Here is a 15,288-nt window from a genome sequence, read left to right as displayed (position 1 = left end):
GATTGATTTATGACAATATGAATATTTGATAGTAAATTGTCATAAGTCATCATGCTACATATGAGCTTTAAAAAATTCACTGGGCCTTCATTTATATCTGCATGCTGCTCATAATCTTCAATATTCTAATTTACTTGGGTAATTTCAGGGTACAGGAGAGATGTCTTCTTCAAAGACAACTAGTCATAATTAAAAGCTTGAAGAATACCTATGTCTTTTGATCATGAAAGGCAGGAGTAACTATATAACTTTATAATTAAATTGATTTTATAGCTTTTTATTATTGTAATATGTGTATTACATGTGTATGCAATAGCAAAGACTGGATTTATTTCTATAAAGAAACTGCAGTAAATTTGGTGCTTTGATCACATAACCTACTTAAAATAAAGAAAATATATTTCTGCATTTATTTCAAGACATTTATATATTACCTTCTGTTTAATTTTAAGTAACTTTCTGAATTTTTAAGCTACTTTTTACTTAAATACAAATCTTATGATATATGTAAAGTGAATATTGCAATAAGCAAAAAGCTGTTGTTACAGTGATGATCAGTTGGGAACTGTTGAATGAGATCAGAGCTGGTCTGCATTACCACTTAACATATTGTGAACATGAAACAAGAATGTATGCCATAAAAAGTCTTCAGAATAGATTGTAATCTGACTAAGGATTTGAAAGGTGGATCTAGGTTCTAGCTAAACTGTATTTGTTAAGATTTTTACTCTGGGCAAAAGTACACTCTTTGGCAAGTTCCAATAAGGCAAACTGCTCTTAAGGCACTTGATTGAGTTTGCTACACTAATTAGTGTTTCAGAAGAAAAAGCAGAGTGTTTATGTATTAACTTCAACAAACTGCCCATAACAGAATGAACTCCCTGTAAACACATCACTTCTGCTTCTTGCATTAATCAAGTAAATGTAGTTCATATAAACTGGGTTATAATCCTACTTTGATAAAAATCATAGAGGGTATGCAGCTTGCTACTGTCTGTACTTTTGCAGGTAGTTTCCTCCTAGCTGTGATTTAAGTGTCATTTAAGGTCTTGGTATAAATATGGCTTTTGTTCTGGGGAACAATAGTAATTTTGAACAATACCTGCACAGATGGATGTGGTTGGTCGGGACTCTGATAGAAGCAGCTTTTGTATCACTGGTGACAGGCAAATCATGCAGCTAACACAAAATGCCACTGTACACTATTCATTTCACTTCCAGATTATTGTATGTCCAGAAGATCATATCTTTCTGAGACAAGTACCGGAGAGTAAGGAAGCATTATATTGCTAAGTTGTACATCTTATTCAGCTATCTTTGGTTGCCAGACAAATTGCTCTAGCAAAAGCCAAAACTTTTATCTGCAGAGAAAGGTTTATACATATTTCTTTGGTTTAGTTAATAGAGGCCTAAACTTTCTGCTAGGATTACACTGTAACATTGAAGTTGTAGACAGTAGAAGGCATAACTGAAAGCATTTTCTACTTAAAACAATCCATTGCAATATAAAACATTGGAAAATATGTAAATTGATCAAATTTGCAATAGCTGTAAGAAAAGTAGGAGACTGTATCAAAGCAGTCTCAACCTGCTGTCTCAGAATGCCTTGTTAAACTTGTAATTTCACAACTCCCTGAGAGAGTTTTCAGGGGGATAGAATTTGGTTCATCTGGTTAATTTTGCAGAAAATTAGTTAGTTTAGACACAGTATTAGGATCTGTTCTTCAAGTAAATAGTACAAATTGGTCTTTATATACATATTTTCAGTGGCACCATACAGAAAACTTTATTTCTTAGAGTTAAACAGCCTAGCTAAGTGCAGAACTTTGTAGGTTCTTTTAAAAATAATTCTCATTCTGTGTGAGTCTTTTTGTTTTATAACTAAGGAAAAGTGAAATAAATCCACTCCTTTGTGCAAATGAAGAGCCTCTTACTTTTGACCCAAATGAAGAAATGTATTGTTTTATCAGAGATACAGTCAGAACCCAGCTGTGCAATCTTCCTGCTTTACTGTAAAAGTCTTGAAAGCATTAAAAATCAGATATTAAACTCAATAGTTCTTGATGATGTCAGTTTATTCTTCTTGCTAAAAATAAAGCCGAGATTTTTTTACTACTTCTGGCATGTCAGTTCTCATCCTTACTTTTAAACAGAGCTATAGACAGAGCTAGTCTATATGCAGAACATATGCAGAATTCTGAGATTATATGGGGGCAATTTCAAATAAAGTAATATAAAAGTGGTACTAGTTGTAATAATGATCTGATTATACATTTCTGCACATCTTAATCTTGCCTCTCAGAAGCCTTTTGTGTTCTCATTGACAATATACATTTACCTCAAATAAGGCATACCACAATCAGCTGAATATCCTCTCTGCTGTTCCTTCTTTCCTTACCATTATTTCAATTAAATATGTACAAAATCACAAACTTAGCTAAACCTCTGCATCTAAAACACTCAAGTTATTTTAAAAATTCAATGGCATAAGGAAAAACAACCTGATATCTGATATAATGGCTATCTTTATCAGCTCACCTTCCTCATCTGGGGGGTTTGAAACTGGTATTTGCTGAACAACTATAAATTCTAGATTGATTTCTGCCATTTGCTGTTGCAGTGATTATTGTGAAGACTACTTTGTCTTTCACTGCAACAGAGATTGTAACATTTTGCAGCTACAATTAAGAGGAAAATGATCTGGGTAAATACACACATTAGTACATTCACATTAAATCAAAGAAATTCACCACTGATCACACATGTCATCTTAAACTTAGTGTTGGATACTTTCTTTCTTAAAAGTCGGATAAGAAAAACTATGCCAGAAGTCAGAATAATCTTGCTGGCTTTGTGATTGAACTCTAATTTACAAGGGTAAATATAGCCTGTTTAATTCTGAGTTTGTGGCTCCTGAATCCTATATACCTCCTGCCTACTGTACAATGCTTTGAAATCTCTTACATAGTGAACCCAAAACATAAACTGTGCTGATCTTCCCTTCCCGCCCCGTCACTTAATCATATACTTACCCATGAGCTTCTTCACTGTTCTTACTTTATTTAGTACTATGAGATAAAAATACTTCTTTCATACGCTTCTTTCAACTCAAGTACATTTGCACCTTGTTCCAATGTGTCTATCACCTTTTCAACAGCATGAGTGTTGTTATATTCCATTTCTGATTTATGTTTCCACATAAAGAACTACAAAGACTTACAAAAGTACCACCCAAGGTATTGCATTGTAAATTTTGGTAAAACTTTATCAGATCACTTCCAGGAGTGTTTCAAGGGCACACAGTGTTTCAGAGATCATAGTCTATAGAAAAATTTATATTTTTCTATCGCAATCTGTTAACTGAATATAATTTTTCAAGTAAAATTGTTTGCAAATTAATTTGTTTGGGGATTTTGATGATCTCTGAGGTCTTATCCAACCTCATTGATTCTATGATTCTATGATTTTCCAGTTAGGCACATTTCTGTATCTAAATAAGAGGGTTCCTGCAATGGAAATATGGATTTTATTAATTTATTACATGTTTATAATATATTTAAAAAGAATAAATGGAAGAGATTTGTATATTTCATTTACATTTTGGTGGTGGGTTGACTTTGGCTGGCAGCCAGGTGCCCACCAAGCACCTATCTATACCACTCCCCCTCCATCAACAGGACATGAGGGGAAAATAACATGTTTGTGGGTCAAGAGTAGGGAGTAATAAAAACAGAATTAACATCTTCTCAAGTTCAGCTTAATTTCTGACTCTTCTGTCTGCTGTACATGAACAGTGGAAGAGGATGGGGAATGGGGTTGGGGTCAGTTCATAATAATTCCTCTCCACCACCCCTATTTTCTTGCAGTCTTCCTCTACTCCAGCATGAGGTTCTTCCCATGGGATACAGTCATTTCCAATCATTATGGGTCTTTCCTTCAGGCTTCAATTATTCAAGAATTGCTGCACCATGGATCTTTCCATGGATAAAGTCCTTCAGTAATGGCCTGCTCAGTCGTGGGATACTCATGGGGTCACAGGTCCTGGTAGAAAGCCTACTTTCTGTGTGGATTCCCCTCTGTGGGCCCAGAGTTCCTTCTGTGAGTCAGATGCTGCATAAGCTCACCATGTGCTGTGGCTGACTTCAGAGCATGTCCACATGCTGTGTCATGGGGTCCTATATGGCCTGCAGTGTGGATGTTGCTTTGATGTGGTCCTCCGTGAACTGCAAAGCTACAACCTCCCTGGCCATGGTTTTCTTTTTAGGCTGCAGGACAATCTTTGCCTCTGGAAGACATTCTCCCTCTTCTTCTCTGACCTTGATGTCTTCAGAGTTTTCTGTCATATTCTCATTCCTTTCTCCCAGCTGCCATTGCTCAGCATTCTTTACCCATTCTTAAATGCATTATCCCAGAGGTGCTGTCAGAACTGGTTACAGTCTCAGATACAGCCAATGGCAGAACCGCCTTGGAGCCAGCTGGAACTGGGCCTGACATAGGGGCAGCTTCTGGCAGCTTCTCACAGAAGCTACCCCTGTGGCTCTTCTGCTATCAAATGTTTGCTGCATAAACTCAATACAACCTTCAAAAGACCTTTAGCAAGGTCCTTGGTAGAAGGCTACTAAAAAATATATGTATACATAACATGAGATTGAAAGAACTAATATGGGTCAGAGACTGGCTTAGACTCAGGAATTAAATATTAAATTACCTATTTTCATCAAAACAGATTTGATGAAAAAGGCAGATTAGTACCAGATGGCTGGGAAATTGGTGTTAGATCCGGTATATTTATTATATTTATCAATGACCTGGAAAAGAAATGAGCAATGAGGTAACAAAAAACTGCAGTGACACCGTTATCTGGCTGGTCAATTTCATAGCAGAATGCAAAGAACTTCAGCAAATCATATTTGAAGTTAAGATACATTGGTAATAGGTTGTCAAATAAAGTTCAGGATTGATTCAAACAATCACAATGATCAGTGAAGAGGAAAATACATCTCATATGGTTCTAGATTACCTGGACCATTGGAGGAAAGGGAAATCACAATATTAAAGATGATACATGGAAATCCATGCAGTGTATAGAAAATATTCAAAAATATTAAAGATATATAAAATATTCTGTATAGACCTTCCAGTTCAAGAAGGCTAGTAGTTTTAAGTGGTTCAGAGAAGGAAAAGAGTAACAGTAGTATTAAAAAGTCACAAATGAAAGCATACTGAAAAGAGCAATATCTATGAATAGTAAATGATTTTCAGAAGGTACATGGAGACATTTCAATCTAGCACAAAATTGAACTCAGTTCAAAGTTTATTTTCAAAACAAATGTCAATGTTCTACACAATAAATCACAAAAGTGATTTCCCAAGCATGTCATGGAGATCAAGAATGCACTTTATACAGATAACAAATATAAGTAAAAATAGAACAGTTAAAGATATCTAATTTTATGGAAGCTATCAAATTCTATGAAATGAAACCTCTTAGTTCAAGGTTTAAACCACAATCTAATTACCAGCAATTATGGAATTATCTAATCATAGGGTAAGATTAGTCTTCCTTTTTCTCTCTTTTATTTTTTTTCTTCAGTAAGACTGAGGCTGCTGCTTTTTGATGGAAGCAGACTATACCACTAAGCAAACTTTGCATCTTCCTCAGAATGTCAAACCCCAAACAGCAACCTAGATGTCACTATGATTGCAAAAAATGTTACCTGTCCAAAGTAAAGCAATAAACTTCATTACCTGCCATCTAAAGAAATATAAATAAGAGATAAGTTCAGGCTTCTAAGTCAAGTTTTCTAATTTAATCATACCCAGGTGAAAAATAGTTCCACATTTAAAATATACAAATTTTAAAACATATTGAATTGATCTATTTTTTTTCTGAAATTCCTCTGTCTGGTGTTTTACATATCTATAAATGGCACCAGATCACTGTTAGGAAACCTGGTGACAGGTCTTTATTATAGGCCTTCACTCTTAGACCTTCAATCATTGGAATGGGCTGCCTGGGGAGGTGGTGGAGTCGCCATCACTGGAGGTTTTTAGGAGAAGACTTGACGGGGTACTTGGTGCTGTGGGTTAGTTGCTTGGGCGGTGTTGGATTGGTTGATGGGTTGGACGCGATGATCTTGAAGGTCTCTTCCAACCTGGTTTATTCTATGTATTCTATGTATTCTATGTAATATACATCCCTATAAGCAAAGGGATTTTCTCATTTTCATTGGAACATATACACAGTGTGTAGTTCACAGATCTTACTTTTCTTATTACAGTTATTTTAGGACCATTTCCTTTTGAAAAGTGATGATAACCAAACTGTGAATAAGTAAACTTTGTTACCTTGAATATAGTCCGTCAAAGCTTCTGGTGTGTTTTCAGGTGGAAGCATTTGTATATTGTTTCAGATTTTTAAGTGTAGGCAGTAGTCTTTATTTTTGTGTTAACAGTATGTTACACTCTCAGTACTGTCAGTAAGTCAATCCCACTTAATGGATAGAATAGACAGATTTTGCGAGTTGAAAATGAAGTAACCATAACAATTGGCTTGGAACCATAACATGATTCAGATAATTTTTTCAGGCCCTTTCTTGAATCTTATTTCCCTGGTGTGCCATGGGACAGACTAAAACCCTCCTTATTTCCTGAATGTCGTCATGAACATAAATAACTATGCTAGCCTCAGCAGCTGAAGCACGTTTGACTTCAGTGGTCATCTTTTGTGTAATTAAATGTAGGTTTGCACAAGTGAATGAAATGTTTCTCAGAACGTGTTAAGGTGAGAGACTCTTCTTATCTTTTATGAAACAAGAGCTGAATGTATGCACAAAACTAAATGCTCTTTATAAAACTGATCCCAGAAAAAAAAGAAGTTTTAAATACCATGTAGAATTCAAAATCCCAGACTGAGAACACAAAAGGTAATACATGTCCCAAATAATGTGAAATGTGATCTCACAGAATTCACTTACCATCCCAGAAGCTGAACATGAAGGACAACAGAAAGCTGGAAAAACAGAATTACTGAGTCTGACCAAAGATGTTGTTTATCATGGTGCCAAAAGGAGATGCTCATAAAAGAGTAAAAATACGGAGTTGGGTGTATTTCAGAAGATCTTCTTTCAAAACTTTTAGAAGAGTTTACAATTATTTTTTTTTACTGGATAATAAACTAGCATTTAGAAATCTGGCATTTGTAATAACCAAGTGAGAGAACACCCACAAGTGTCAACAAGGAATTCCAGACAATCCATTTGCATGAAGGAGAGAGAGATTTGGAACTGTGGATAAGTATCTGAGTGTCATTGCAACACTCCTATCAAAAGGGACAAAATAATAAAAATATAAAGTAAATTTTACAAGCTATCAGGAAAAGAAGAGGAAGAAACAAAACAAAAAGCAACAGCATAATCACTGTGTTGAAGTTTATATGTGTGTAATGATTTGAATCTGAGATAAACAGGTCAAACTGAACCAGCAGGTTAACCTGGCTCCTTGTCCCTCCATCATCCCAGTGGAAAAGACAGGGCCAATGAGTTCCATCAGGAATATTCCTATGTTCAGGGAACTATCACAGGCACCACCAGATGGCCTCCTTGATGTTGGACTAGTAAACCAAGGAAACATTAAAATTAAAGAACATAAACCAAAAATTTCACTAAGAGCCATTCAACCTATCCAACCTTCTTCATGGACAAAGATTTTTGTCATTTTTTTGGGTGTGAGTACCCTGGAATACTCAAGTTTGAGTATTCTGTGAAGTGATTAGGTAAGAACAATAATTGGTTTGATCCTTACTATCCATTCCCACATTATATACACAGAGGAAAATATGCTTTCTGTACTTGTTTAGCTCTAGAATCAGAAAAAAAATGCATTCTTAATAATTCTTACTGCTTACCATGGAGCTCTGTTTATGGTCATAACTTGCAAAGACTGTTGACATTTCAGCTGTAGCTATCAGAAAATAAAATCTGGAGTTCAAAATTTGATTTAGTGTATGTTTGGCAGCTTATGGATGTAAAAACACTGAAAACCCACCTCAACACTTTGAATGGACCATCTCAAAGCTTATAGTGGAACATGATACAATAATTTATCATCACAGGGGCCTTTTAAGCCTAATAAGCCCCCATTGCATAAGATTAAATGTTAACTTCAGGTTTGGGAAGCATCATTACAGAGACAGCATGACCTACTACTCAGAAAGGCCTGATGCCATTCTGACAGGGTTATGTTGCTTGCCTTTCCTGGGCAATTATGGTTTCTTGCAGCTTGAGGCAACACTGCACCTCGCTCTTGTGTGCAGCATAAGCAAACGTAGGAGACAGCCAGCTATAGATGCATCCCCATATCCAGTCCACTACAGCCAGATAAACCATAATCTTCATGGATTTCAACACACACACACACACACACACACACACACACACACAAACACAACCCAACCCAACCAACGAGAAATACCCCCATAACACCAAAACAGCTCAAACCCTGCATGTGTACATGCCATTCTCCTGAAGTGGAAAGGTAAAATTTAATGGATTTCTGAAATCCATGAAGCAGATGGAGCTTGAACATGCTGAAAAACAAGAACACTTCAAAAACAAGTGTCTAAAAATAGGGCAGAATGTGCTGCTTAAAGTACTGCGCACTTTCCTTGGCAATATCTTGTTTGTTTCTAACATTACCACCTCTTTCCCACTGTCTTTATGTATTCATTTATTCTTTGCCCTGGTACTCTTGTTAAAAAGTGTAATAATAATAGCTTTACTTTCAAGTCTGTATTGTTATCAATGATGCTTTCCGTTAAAACTACTCTGATAAGTCTTGCTTTACACAGATGCAAAGATAGAAGTAAAGATAACAGAAATGCTTCCTAATGTTAATGTGAATGCTCTGTAAAAAGATAACCTGACTGAAAAATAGATGTTTATATAAGTACTGAGTGAAATAAAATTTTGTATCTGCAGTAATGCATGGGGCAAGCAAAGAAATCTCTTTTCAAAGAGATTTCCAATATTACTGTGACAGCATTTTATATCATCCTCCTGCTGAGGGTATATATATTCTGCTGCTTATTAACAAAGCTGCAAATTTGGGTTATCAAACATGTCCATGAATAAATCAGATGAGTCTTTCATACATAACAAGGAAGAGATACAATCTAGAATAGCTTGACATTTCATATGTTATTTAAATTGCAGCAAATTTCTCCCCTCCTACCCATGCTTGTGAAAATCCTTACACCCATCAGCAGCTGGCTTCATTGAAAACAGGGTGATCACTTTGCTTGATGAAAAACACACACAAAGTGCACAATTGGTTGCTAATTTGCAGGGGATCTTTTGTTAATTGATGAAAAAAGGGAAATACCAGTAGAATTCTTACGTGCCACTGCATTTTTATGTATTATTTTAAGTAAATGACAGGTATTCTTATTACCTGTTTTGTACTGAAGTACAGACAACTTGTATGTCACCATCAATACTTGATTCTTCTAGAAAGTCTCTCAATTTTTCTGAATGCATTGGCATAAAGGGTGACAGACTCTAGCATGGTAAGTAGCTACATGATAAAAAAAAATATTATTGATTCCTTATTGCAAGTTGTTTTTTTACTACTTGGGCTTTACTTCTTAAGTAATTGTTCCTTTTCTGTGCTTCAGTTGATTTTCTGTAACAAGGCTGCAGGAAAAAAAATCAACTATATACTTATTTGGACAGATTGTTCAGATGTTGAAGAGGGTAAGAATCTTAGGCTGTGAAATCATTATATCTACTGTCTAGAGAAAAAAATAAATAAATAAATAAAAGGAGTAACTCATTTGCATCCTGAAATGCTCCACAGAAGCAGCATAAGCTAGGCACCATCTGTTTTAGAATCTGGAGAAACATTCAGTCTAGAAATTGAAAAACTATGCATTTGAGAATTTTTTTGTAAGGAGTAAGTAAACCAATTTGTTACAAGATAACTTACTGCTGTGTGTGTTTTGTATGAGCAAGAGATTTACATGGGTACCAAACTGTGGATTAAACAATTTATTCTGTGACAGCTAAATCAAGAATTATATGTGGTAAAGGTCACAGCTGCCAAAAACAAGTGTAGATTATTTGTGTGTGTAGAAGTACTGATCTTTAAAGCCACTGACTAAGTATCAAGACTTACACTTACCAACTTTGATAGATTCTCCATTGTGTGGGAGTGTGAGCTAATTTACAAGGACAGATCTCCAGCCAAAATTAAATGTCACGGTTCTTCTGCCCTCTGGTTCTCTGAGCTGACTTTAAATGTCAGGATCCAGAAACCCAAGAACTGTGTACACAACAAGATTACTCAGGGTGGGGTTTTTTTGTTTGCTTGTTTGTTGTTGGTTTTGGTTTGTTGTTTGTGGTTTTGGTTTTTTGTTTTGTTTTGTTTTGTTTTTTTAATAAATGTAATAGTATTGACATTAGAAAGATATTTCTTCACACATATTTAAATGATTTAATGAAGATACAATCTTTACGTCTACTTATAGTGTAATTTACTAAGCTTATTAGATAATATATGCATGTGAAGTAACAGATTTAAAGACCCTCACCATCTGTTTGCAAATGCTTTACAATAAAAATAATTTGTTAGAGGAAACTGTAATACATGGAAATGAATAATACAAATTTCTTAGTGCTATTTCTGTGCATTTAGTCTATGACAGAATGTTCTTACATACTGACATTTCCACTGTAATATTAAAGAAATCAGTTAATTGAACTATGCAAGTTTTCTACAGGAGCTACTGCTCTGGAATTTCTATATCCTGTCTGTGACAAGTCTGTTCTTAATTATTGTTAGTGGGATCTTATAAGGGAGGGGTGAGATGGTGGTTTGGATGCATCTTATGTGTGACCCAAGGATTTCTGAAACTTGTTTGCCCTTAGATGAAAGAGTTATCTTCAGACTCCTATTTTTTTGTGTGATTTTCCATAAGACATGTTGTCTGAAGAACAAATAGTGCTCTCCATTCTTATGGCTTAAGTTAGAGTTAAGTGTCTTTGTTCAATTTTGGGGAGCAGGGCTCATAAAGCAAATTATTCTCCCATACAGGTTTTTGGTGTGACAATTGCACTCGTAATTCAGTTCTGGAAGGCTTATGATTTTCCTAAAAGAGTATCATTAAAATTAAATGCAGTCATAGCTTGACTCTTCTCAAAAGATGAGAGGAAGATTAGCAAAGACTAAAGGCTTTGGTACTCCAAAGTAAGGAGTTTGGCCATTTGCTTTTCACTAAACGCCTCCCTCTTTCATTGAACACTTATATGCAGCCAATACTTTTCCAGAATTTGTTTGCAGAACAATTTACCCTACTGAACAGTTACTTCCATTATGCTTTTGATATAGCCTGCACCCTCACTCTTGAAACTGTTTTGCTGTGTGGAACAGAAGCCAAGATTTGCTTGGTTTTAAAGAGATAGTGTATTTCTGTCACGCTGATGTCAACCAGGATACTTTTGGTATTCAGTCCCTGCTACAAAGATAATTTGTGTACTTCACATGAAATGGACAGAAAGCCCTTGACTTTGGGTTTAGAAAAGGAAAAAAAAAACAAAACCCCACAAACAAAACAAACAAACCCACACACAGAGAGCAAAGCAAGAGAGAGAATGATGCAGGCATGTTCTCCACTTACTGAAGCTGTAGCAATATAGATCTACACTTTCCTGCAGACTGTTTTCATGATGTGTGGTATAGTCAGACTTGTGTTTGTGACCATTTGTAACACAGTTCTTGAATTTTGAGTGACATCTATCCTCTCCAAAATGGAAATACCACTGAATGCTGGTAGCGCAGTGCCACAAAACCCGTCTGCTAATCTTTGATGTGCCATTTGTGTATCATATGAGGATATTCATTCAGCTACATTGGTGATGGGAAATATGCACCTGCTCCGTGATGCTGTAAATGTCAGTGGAAATAGAGATGAAATGGAAAACAGAAAAAGGAATTGTCCAGGGAGACACTATGTCATGGAGGAACAGTAAGGAAAGTAAGAGATAAACAGGGTCTGCTTCTGTTGCTACTTCACAGATTAAAAGACTCATAGATTGCATTGGATTGTAAGGGACCCTCAAAGGTCATCTTGTCTTCCAGCCCCCCTACACATGGCAGGGACACCTCCAAATAGATCACGCTCTCCAGGGCCACATTAACTCTGATCTTGAATGTCTCCAGGGACAGGGCTTCAACCATATCTCTGGGCAACCTATTCCAATATTTTACCACTTTCACTGTAAATAACTTCTTCCTTATGTCTAAGCTGCTCCATTTCAAAACTGTTGCCTCTCATCCTATTGCTATAAACCTTTCAAAAGATTCCTTCCCCAGCCTTCCTGTAGGCCCCCTTCAGATACTGAAATTCTTACAGCCTGTCCTCACAGGAGAGGTGATCCAGCAATCTTATCATCTTTGTGGCCCTTCTCTGCATCCAATCCATCAGGTCCATGTCCTAAGCAGTATGTATTATAAGATTGATAACAGGCATTATTTTAGTTCTTAAACTAACCTATTATATGAGTCAAGTGCAAACCCATCAATAAACATGGATCGATGATGTAGTAGGGATTTTTTTGTCTATCTGTCCTTCCTATGTATTTTCCCAAGAGAGTCTTTCATTGTAGGTTACATTCTTAGGAAAAAATTGTCTGTAATAGAGTGTTTTGCACCTATTAAACACTGGGTTATCAAAATAATATTAATTGGTTTTAAAGTCACCAAAAGAGTGACTGTTAATGCAAAGTGCTTCCATGTTTAAAAAACCCTCCATAATTCTCCACGTCAACAATCACTCTTTCATGTTTATTTATTAAGTAGGCTTTATTAAACTATTTATCAATACTCTCATACTATTTATGCACAACTTAAATTTTAACAGCCTGACATTTTTCTAGAGAGGAAGCAGCTTATTTCTTTTAATCAAAAAACTCAACACATTGCTTTGAATGCATATGACTCTTAAACTATAACACCAACTGTTCTGCAAAGACAAAAATATTTTTTTTTTTCTAACTTTAGGAGTAAATTAAGAACTTAAATGAAGTGGAAGAATTGAGTAAGGAGTTACTGAAGAACTTTTATTTGTTGGGAACTCACTTAGACTATGTTAAGAGACCAAAGTAATAACTGAAGATTAATCTAAAAATATGAGACACAAAAATGTAAATGTAATTTCTAAGGAACATTGCACTTTCACTTGATGCTTTAGGGGGACAATGATTTTTGACTTAATAGGGTGACATCACTATCTCTAAACAACAGCACCAGTCACTTATTGACAGTTTCAGAACATCTTGCACAGCAGTAGCATGCCGGTGCTTTAGCAGCAGTGACTTGCATGCTAAAATCAACAGCATTTTGATTGCTAAAATGGAAATTAGTTATTTAGAGGAATTAGAAGAGGGTGTTGGAGGTATTTTTTGCTTTTTTCTTCCTTGGGAAAGACCTTGTGTGAAATTGTTTCGTGAAACTTCAAATCACCGTATTTACTGCAGCAGAATTTGGTACTGCTTGTGCTTTCTATGACCAGGGACAGAGTTTCAAATACTATTGCAATAGTAATCAGACACCTCATTTGTCTTGTAAGATAAAGAAAGAAATCATCACAAGTTAAACCTTCAGCATCCTAACCACCTCTGGACATCAGTTTACTGGCTCAAGGTTCACATTTTTCAGTTATCTGTGGTTTTTCAACTTGCTAGCTCATACTCATCTTGATATAAACAAATGCTGAAGTATTTCAGAGATCAAAGGAGGGTTTTATTCAACTTCTAACAAAATTCCAATAATCTTAAGCAAGCTTAATGGTTGAGAGCTCTGGAAACATACACAGGCATCTATTTATAGCAACACATAAGTTAACACTGTGTTGCTCCTAACACTTGGGAAGAGGGTTAAGGACTCCTTTCTACACTTTGATGTTGGAATATTAAACTTGGCAGAAGAACTGCTGTCTTTTATGTTTTTATTTCAAAAAAAAAGGAATCCTTGCTCATCGTAAATCTATTTTCTAAAAGGATGTCGTTTAAAGAAAAGAGAAATAGAACAGCACTACTGGAGCAGGAATACATCCAGGACATTAATTTATTTTAAATTTTCATTGCATAAAATAACAAGCAAATTCAGCAAATTCTGCTTCTATCTAAATGACAGCTGGTCAGTGGTCACTAATCAGCATCTCATTCACTCATTTTGAACCTCTCACAGTCTAGAAAGAGTGGAAATTAACATTCTAAATGTCATCCTAAGAAATCTAAATTCATAAGAAATTCATCTCAGGATGATGATGTCTTATGCGCACCCTATATACCACTCCTGTTAAGAGTAAAACCTGCTTTCCTATTTCTGGAGAGATGGGGGAAAGATTGCTAATTTTTTTTATTTTCACCTGATGTGTCAATAAAACTGAGAGTGAAGTTGTGTGTTGAAGCACAGGAGTAAAAGGAAAGAAACAGAAGTGAAACAATGCTTTAATATTCATTTCCATTTAGATTGCCATACAGCCTCAGGCAGTCTTCTTATCAGTAGTGTCAAGTCCAGAGGATGATCTGGGGCAATCTACTCCTAAAGCCCAAGTGTGAGCAACATTTAGGTTTTGCAACTACTGATATAGAATAGAATAGAATAGAATAGAATAGAATAGAATAGAATAGAATAGAATAGAATAGACCAGGTTGGAAGAGACCTTAAAGATCATCATGTCCAACCTATCATCCAACACCACCTAATCAACTAAACCATGCAACCAAGCACCCTATCAAATCTCATCCTGAACACCTCCAGTAATGGTAACTCCACCACCTCCTTGGGCAGCACATTCCAATGGGCAATATCTAGCACAGATAAAAATTGCATTGATCAGAAAAAGAGTAGAGAAAGCTATATATTAGTTAAAGGATATATAAAAGGAAGAAAATTAATGTTAATTTAAAATATGTGTTGTGTAATAAATGTAACATACTTATACTTCATTACTGCCACTAATTTTATGCAGAACATTCTGAAGCCCCCTTTGTCAGAGTGGGAAGGCATAGGGAAGAGACACAAGTTGTCACATTTGTTCTTATCCCTAAATTTTTTTTTATATATATGTACATATGTTATTCTTTATTTTTTTAACTTCTGGTTTCTCATATTTCTTTCTTTGGTGGTGAAATATTGATAAAATTCAGTGGTTTTCACTTTCTGCACAAATGGATTCTGTAAAAATGTGCCATTAGTGGGACTACAGAACAAGGTAATTTCTTCAAA

The sequence above is a fragment of the Dryobates pubescens genome, chromosome Z, assembly GCF_014839835.1.
Source record: "Dryobates pubescens isolate bDryPub1 chromosome Z, bDryPub1.pri, whole genome shotgun sequence".
NCBI lineage: Eukaryota > Metazoa > Chordata > Aves > Piciformes > Picidae > Dryobates > Dryobates pubescens.
Note: the sequence above shows the minus strand (reverse complement) of the source record.